Genomic DNA, 9053 nt, shown 5'->3' with positions numbered 1-9053 from the left:
TGGGGGTTCTCCGACTGAAGATCCTAATTTGCACATTCGGGACTTTATTGAGATCTGCGACTCCTTCAAGTTCAACGGTGTTTCTGAAGATGCTGTGAAGCTGAGACTGTTCCCATTCTCTCTAAGGGACAAGGCTAAGAGCTGGTTACACTCTCTACCAGCTGGTTCGATTACTACTTGGGAAGATCTTGCTCAGAAGTTTCTTACTAAATTCTTTCCTATGGCGAAGACAGCTGCAATCAGGAATGCACTTACTCAATTTGCGCAGCAATCATGAGAATCTTTATATGAAGCTTGGGAGCGCTACAAGGAGATTCGTAGGAAGTGTCCTCATCATGGAATGCCTGATTGGATGATCATCTATTGTTTTTATAATGGGTTAGGAACACAGTCCAGACCCATGCTCGATGCAGCAGCAGGTGGAACATTATGGGCAAAGAGCTATGAGGAAGCTTATGATCTAATTGAACTGATGGCTGCTAATGAATATCAGTATCCAACCCAGAGATGTCCACAGGGCAAGGTAGCAAGAGTTCTTGAAGTGGATACAACTATGGCTATCACTGCTCAACTAAAGGCGTTGTCTATGATGATCGATTCTCTGGCTAACTATGGTGTTAAGCAGATAATTAGTGTTTGTGAGCTATGTGCTGGTTCGCATGCGACGGAGCAATGCGCTATATCTAGTGACTCAGCTCAGTTTGTGAGCAAATTTCAGAGATCGCAACAACCAGTTCCAGACACTTATCATCCTAACAACTGGAATCATCCTAACTTCAGCTGGAGCAACAATCAGAATGTGATACAACAGCCATTCCAGCAGTTTGGAAATAAGCTATTCAACCCTCCTGGTTTTCAGCAACAAATTGCACCAAAACAACAACTCCAAATTCAATAAAAAATCATGATGCAGGTCTATCTTCGAATGAAAAATCTGAATTGGAGGAGTTGCGGCTTATTTGCAAAAACTAGGCTCTTATATGCCAATGCCAGACTATTTCTATCAAGACTCTGGAGAACCAAATAGGGCAAATTGCTAATGCCTTATTGAATCGGCCACCGGGAATGCTTCCCAGTGATACAGAAGCCAATCCAGGCAAGAGGGAAGTTGAAGAACGGGTGAACGTCACCACCTTAAGGTCTGGAAAGGTCGCAAGCCCCCAAATTCAGCAAGACGAAGAGCCTGAAAAATCTCAAGTTTCAGAAAATGCAGTTGTGGCTGAAGAAGAAGTGTAGAAGGAAGCAGAGGTGGAACCAAGGAAGACTACTGTGGAACACACTCCTCTTGAGGGTAATACAAGGGATAAACAGATCTATCCTCCACCTTCTTTTCCTAAGAGGTTGCAGAAGAAAAAGCTGGATAAGCAGTTTGAGAAGTTTTTGGAGGTGTTCAAGAAACTTCATATCAATATACCTTTCACTGAAGCTCTTGAACAGATGCCTAGCTATGCGAGGTTATGAAAGGTATTCTCTCTCGAAAAGTGAAGCTCGATGACTTAGAGACTGTTGCTCTAACGGAGGAATGCAGTGCTGTGCTGCAACAGAAGTTGCCTCCGAAGCTTAAAGATCCTGGAAGCTTCACTATTCCTTGCACCATTGGAAACTTGTCATTCGACAAGTGTTTATGTGATTTAGGAGCTAACATCAATCTGATGCCCTTATCTATCTTCAAGAAGCTTGGTTTGCCTGATCCGAAACCAACATACATGTCATTGCAACTAGCTGATCGTTCCATCGCTTATCCACGAGGTATAGTGGAGGATGTCTTGTTCAAGGTGGATAAACTGTTCTTCCCTGTTGACTTTGTAATTCTTGATTTCGAGGAAGATAAGAAGATTCCCATCATCTTGGGAAGACCATTCTTGGCTACAGGCCGAACTATGATCGATGTGCAAAAATGAGAGCTTTCGATGAAGGTTTACGATCAAAAGGTCACTTTTAATGTGTTCAAGGAAATAAAGTTACCCACAGCTAAAGAGGGCTGCTTTAAAGTAGAGCAACTGCAGGTTTTGAATGCACCTCCGTGGAAGAGGAAGTTGGATATGCCATTCGATTCTCTTGGGTTAGCAGAGCTAAAAAAATTTCAAGAGCGTTTTGAACCATTTACTCAAGAAGCTCCCATACTTGAGCTCAACCGAACGCCAGATCACTTGAGTTATTCATTCTTAGAGAGTGGCTGGACGGATCTTCCAGTGCCTATAGAGGGTTCTTCTCACGCGCTACAGGTAGTTAATAGGTTTGGTCTTGGTGATGAGCAGTACAGGTGAGTGACTAGACGTATGGAGGCCATGCATGACATTCACCATCGTTTTGCTGAAGATTTGACACATGCTTTCAGTACTATTGTCCGAGACACTAGTGGCGAGGTTGATTGGCCACCTGATCCTCCACCTGAAGAGGGTGATCTTTCCGACGACTAGGTATGCCTGAAATCCTTATTATTACCTTCAATGAGGACATTGAAAATTTTAAGTTTGGGGGTGATAATGTAAGGATTAGTAGTGTGTGTGTCCATATAGATTCATATAGATTCATATTACATGTTTAGTTGTAGTTCATTCATATTTTTGCATGATTGTTCATTTAGGACATATTTGTTGTTTTTATGTGATTTCATATAGTTACATTTGCATGCATATTTAGCATGATCCTTTAAGATGAACTATGATATTTGATAAGTTAATGTTGATTTGAGTGTGGTGATGATGAATAGAGGGATGTTTAAGTCTTAATGAATTGATTTGCATGCCAGCAACAAATATTTTCACAAAGTCTTATAGGGTTGCTTCTGATCTAGATCATGATCATACTTGTTTGTTGTTGAGATTTAATCACTTGGTTATATTTAGAATTTGTGATATTCTCGTAATGACGTAAAAACACTGATTTTTTTTATATGGAGAAAAACTTGGATTTCATTGCTAGTTGTTGTAAGGCTAGGCGTCAAATGGCTAGTAGCCAGCTCATATTTTTATGAGTAGTCTAGGGTTGAATGAGATGGAGTGAAACACACTCATTCAGAAATTATTGAAAAAAAGAAAAAAAAAAGAACGAAAAGAGGAAAAAAAAAGAAAAAAAGTATGTGTTTATGCATAATTGATCAAGAGTGAGCTCTTTAATACTCGAGTTATTAAGTTCTAGGGGACTTTATGCCTAGTGACCTAAGGCTTTTATAGTCTGGGATCCGCTAACCTAACGCTCGCTACATGGGTATTATTGTATAAGTCTTTTGGGACCTCATTCATTGCACGGTCAAATAAACATCTTTGTTATGTGTTCAAAAATAGTGTGCATCCTTGTATAACTCTAGTAGAAAGGAGGTGTTGTGAGTCATAATGTGTTTATTGTCTATTCTGTTTATAAACTTTTGATTGTTTCGATGATAGATAAGTTATGGTTATTGATCTAGTATCGAGAGATATCTGTTAAGCATTCCACACACGCACGTTTCTAGTTTGTGAGTTGGTTTATGGGATTTATTCAAACTCTGTTTCAAGTCATTGCATTCTTAGAGGCATTGGCTTATTCATTTGGTTATGGTTATTCTGAGGGGATCGATTGCATTATCATTTAGTTGAATTCACGTAGTTGCATTCATGCATTAGGTTTGTTTTATAGTTTTGAGTCTGTTTATGCTTGAGGACAATCATCGATTCAAGTTTGGGGGTGTGATAAGTGGATTTTATATCCACTTGGAATGCTTCATTACAAGCTTAAATTGGTGTTTTGGACTCAAGTTGTTGGTATTTTGATGTATTTTTGTGTTATTACATTTCAGGTATCAGTTATATGAAGAAAAGAGCTTTTAAAGGAAATAGGATAAAAAGTGATCAGATTTGCAAGCCAAGGCCATTGTCAATTTGTAGAGAATCTCGTTAGCTTCACGTGGGCAGTTGAATCACCTAATTCTGACGAGTAGAACTCAAGTTATGGCCAAAACAAGATTCATCAAAAAAATTTTCAGACAGGAGCTGAGCGCCCGCCCAGGAGAGCTGAGCGGCCGCCCAGGAGAGCTGAGCGCCCGTCCAGAGAGCTGAGCGGCCGCCCAAGGCGTGGCTGGTCGCTGATTTCGCTGAAAAAGCCTTTTTTGAGTGGAATTTGACGATTTTAAAGGTCCGGGTCCACTAGGGGTGTATATATACTTAAAAAAAGGGTTTTTATCATCCGGGAAGATTGGGATACCAAGGAGAAGACCTAGAAGCACAGAACAACTCTTAAAAAGAAGATCTTGTTTTCAACTTATAATTCTTTGAATTAGTTGTAACTTTGGATGCTCGTTTTCGTTCTTGTTGAACCTAGATCTCGTTTATTCGTACTTTAATTATTATTCAGTTTATTAAGACCTTGTTTTATACCATGCTTTCATTAGAACCCATGGTGATGATGAGTTTGATTATGGGCTAATCGTTGTCATGGGGTTCTAGCGGATTTACTTATGGATTTCAATAGTTAATTGTTTTGATATCTTGGTGTGTGGTGATTGATTGATATCCTAGTATTGGTTGTGCTTCTTATGTGTGTAGCTAACATATAAGATATTGTGTTAATCTCTATTGAAACGACAGTGAATATTGAGATTTAGAACTTGCCATGCTAGCATAGGTTTATGTATTTGTATGCATGATTAGTAGGTAACTCTAACCGTCTTACTTGTCCTATGTAATCATTATGGATAACTTGGGCTTAAACCGTTATGTTGTCAAATTCTATAGACATATACGGTCTCAGTATAATTGGTGCCTATTTAGCTTCTATCTCTTTTGTGGATGTCTGGTAGAATGGTACTCGTGCAACAAAAGTTGGCGTTTATCAGTTTCGTGTTATCTGATTAGTGTTATCACCATCACATGCTAAGGTTAAGAACAATAAGGCTATTGAATAAAGTATTTAGTGAAGTTAGAATCCCATGTTTGTTATATATAGTAATTCAACCTCAATTCTCTTAGTTAATGTTATTTAGTATAATCTCTTAGTTTAATAAGAATCCAATTTGTTATTTGTCATAGCATTGAGCAATAACCATACATTGTTGCATAGGTGCATAAATTGAACTTAACCTAAACCAGTCTCTGTGGGAACGAATCTGATTTATATCTTATACTACTTGCGAACGTGTATACTTGCATGAATATTAGCGCGTGTTTTCGCCCTAACAACTGGGTCTTACAATTCCTCTATCCAGAAGATCTTACAGTTGTATTACCCACTCCTTCATTTCAACTGGTGCCATTCGATATAGAGCTTTCGAAACCGATTTCGTACCTGGTGCTAAATCAATAGTAAACTCGATTTCTCGATCCGTCGGTAATCTTGGAAGTTCATTTGGAAAAACGTCAGGAAATTCACACACAACTGGAATACCTTCTATCCTCGAACTTCCCTTTTCAGTATCCCACACATAATCTAAATAAACTTTACATCCTTGTCGTAACAATCATTTAGTCTGCATTATTGTCAGGAATTTCTTTCTCTATTTTCACCCCTAAACATTACCATTGCATTATCCGTAGTTCGCAATTTCACTTTCTTATTCGCACAATTGATCTGAGCATTACTACTGGCTAACCAATCCATTCCCAGAATAACATCAAACTCTCCTAACTTGAAAGGTATCAAGTCGATTGAGAAATGATGTCATGCTATTTCGATATTACATTCGGGACATACTCGATCTACAGGAACTTGATCGTCATTCGCTAATTTTATAATTAACGTCTCGCCCAACCGTTGAATTTCACAACATATCTTATCAATAAACTCTTCAGAAATAAAAGATCTTGTGGCTCCAAAATCAATCAATACTTTTGCATCTACTGAATTCACAGAAAGCGTACCTGCAATCACACCAGGACTCTGCACAGTTTCTTTCACCGTCATATTAAAAGTTCTCGCTCTAGGCTGATTGGGCTGTGGTGGTGGAGGTAATGCTAACACTTTCAAAACACTAGCTGCAATTGCTGGTTCTTTACAATCTCTGGCAACATGCTCTTTCCTCCCACACTGGAAGCAAGTAACTTCTGTTCTCCCTGCTAGACATTCATTGGAATAGTGTCCTTTCTGTTTGCACTTGAAGTGTAACGGCCTCAACCCCGAGTCAGGAGTTGATGTCACTAACAAAATTAAACTACAACTATAATACAACCAACTTACTTTTATTTCAATATAAACAACTCTTCCACAAGATCTTTTCCAGGTTCAAGTATAATTTAGGTTATACACTTATTACAATCCAACTTATTGAAAGCAACCTGTCATAACTATTATTCTACAGCAACTCACATACCACACTTGGTCTGACACAACCCACTCAGAGGAGTTCAATACAGGAGGAACTGGAAACTGGCCCTTACCGAGACATCAACATCTCTTAGGCATCTGCAATGCGAAAATATACAAACATATTTGCAAGAGTGAGCGATCAATCGCTCAGCATTACCACTATATGAATACTAGTTAAAACAGTTTATAATAAACAATTGTAGGAACATAAATCACAACTTGTTAGTAGAAAACAAGTAAAACAAGCATAAATAGATGAAAACTGATGAACTGTTGAAAACTGGATCTCAATAGCTAGTATGCCCTATAAAACATTTCATTAATTGTGTTGTGTAAATACCAGAGTTAAATTTTAGCATGCTAATTTCATTTTCAAATCTTCCGTCCCATCACAGGACCCAATAAAACCATTTGTTCCGTTATGGGAACCATAAAACTTGTCCCATCACAGGACCTATAAAACTTGTTCCTCTCCGGGAACCTCAAAATCACTTGCTCAGATATAAAAGTATTGGATGATCCCTGGTGAAACAGCTGATCAGGCTATCTCCATATGATAACTCTATCTTGGCTATCATATGAAAACTTGTTCCGGAACTCGGAGACTAGCTAGGTCCCTGTCACGCTGGGCTGGTGGTTATAATAGGGTGCACAACCACTTCACCTCTTACGCTAACTTCCAGGCCGTTACGGGCCTCCTGCGCACACTCATCCAATTATCTGATCATTCTTATCCAGTTTTCCAAATCACTTACCTATCTCTTGTCAAAATAATTATATCACAACACACTTTCCAAAACATTTCCATTTTATTCAAAATTTAGAGATAGGCATTTTTCGAAGTTACTTTTCCCCCAAAACACGAGTTAACAAAATAATTTAAAATCCAGGGAATACGTAACTTAAATCGTTCTGTTTCATCACAAGAATAAAACAACTGTATATTCATATATGTTGAACCATAAAAGAATGGTCAGGGGTACTTGCCTCAATACGCTTTAACAATAATTTCTGACTGGCTTTGCACCGACCGGGATGCTAAGGATTTCGACTGGTACCTACAGGAACCGAAATACCCTAAATTAGACGTCCGAATATGCTTGACTACCCTCGCTAACAATCTACCCATACGTTAACAAACCCGACTCGAAACATTCTCAATATAATAATACACGTGTCAATTAGGGTTCACGTCCTTGAAAGTCGGTTCGGTGTTCATTTTCAAAAAATAGGTATATTTGTCATTTTACGAAATTAGGGTTATCAGTTTCGCAAAGTATTCCATTCCATCACAACACATAATCAGGTTTTGTACAAAATAGTTACATATAACCGATTGACGTTCTGATAGTCATCGGGTACGGCCTCGTATTTCCGTAATTAAATTTTCCCGGAAATCGGGCATCACCTCCTTTGATTATCGGCTAACCCGTCGAACATCCCGACGTCAAAACAATCACAACCACAATCAATCGCAATCCAAAACCCAACCACCGATTTTAGTTAACAACGTCAATTCGCCAATTCACTAATATCAATTAAATATAATTATTAATCATTATTATTCGTATTTACGCTTTAATTCGTATTTTATATTTTAAATTGTAGGACTAAAAAATATTCATCATAGCCCACCGTCGGCTCGCCGATGCTCATTGCCGACGGCGGTGAAATCGCGGGTACCCGATTAAAGTCGGGTTTCCAACACATATTTCACCGATATAACTTCAAATAATTAAAATAATTAGTCGAATAATCAACACGATTTCATTCGAATATTTCCTGAATAATTCAATTAAATCAGATAAACCAATTAACACCACATCATTGAAACAGAGGTAACAGAACCGCAACAAGCCAACATACAAACCCCTTCACCACGCATCACCGCCTCGCCGGAGATAGCGAGGGGCGGCGGCGAAATAAGGGAAAATAGAGCAATGACAAAAATGAAACGAGGGATATGGGCACGCGCCTATACACACATGTATAAACACGACACACCGTGACCAAAAGAAATGGATCGAAAAAATAGCAGGAGTGGCCGGAAAAATGAGAAACGGCCGGGAAAACAGAGGCGGTACCACTCACCTAAACCGAAGGAATAAACTGGGAAGAAAAGGATAAGGAGGGATCGAAGGAGAGGAATCGAGAGACAGCAGGAAAGTAGAGAGAGAGGGCTGAGATAGAGAGAGATGAGAGACGGGGGGTTACAGGGGAGGGTTTTATTTATTTTTTTATCCCCAACACGTACTCTGGAATACCCGCAAAACACGAAACACGTATATTTAAACGGGAAAATTATGAGTAAAATAATTCTAATATTTTACCAAAATAACTTTAAAATTAGCACAATAATTAACAATTAACTAAACAAAAATTTTAAATATTTTTAAATCAATTTTAAAACGTGCACTGGATCCTTATTTTACAAATAAACGAAATAACGCGCGGGTCAAATAAATCCTAAAAATCTCCAAAATAATTTTAAAATTCCCGGAATATTCCAAACTTAATAAAGTACAAATTTCATAATTTTCAAAATATTTCTGAATTTAATACTGAATTTACAATAAAATACAATCAGAAAATCATTCAGGACTAAATAATTAATGAATTATTGATTTCCAAATTTTATAAACTCCTAAAAATAATAAATAAATTATAAAGCAATAAAATGATTTTTAGAGACAATCCAAATATTTATGAAAATATATTTTGAATAAAATCACCTTTAACTATAAAACAAAATAACACATTAAAACATTTAACAA

The 9053-nt window shown here is 37.9% G+C and overlaps 1 non-coding gene across 1 annotated transcript; it reads right to left on the bottom strand.

Moving 5' to 3' along the window:
* Nucleotides 1-235: 235 nt before the first annotated feature.
* LOC141670075 (small nucleolar RNA R71) lies at nucleotides 236-342 on the bottom strand. The gene has a single exon (XR_012554323.1). It is a non-coding gene; the product is annotated as a small nucleolar RNA R71 (small nucleolar RNA).
* Nucleotides 343-9053: the final 8711 nt, after the last annotated feature.

Source organism: Apium graveolens, chromosome 6, assembly GCF_009905375.1.
Source record: "Apium graveolens cultivar Ventura chromosome 6, ASM990537v1, whole genome shotgun sequence".
NCBI lineage: Eukaryota > Viridiplantae > Streptophyta > Magnoliopsida > Apiales > Apiaceae > Apium > Apium graveolens.
The sequence above is the reverse complement of the archived record's forward strand: the minus strand, read 5'-3'. Positions and strand labels throughout refer to the sequence as shown.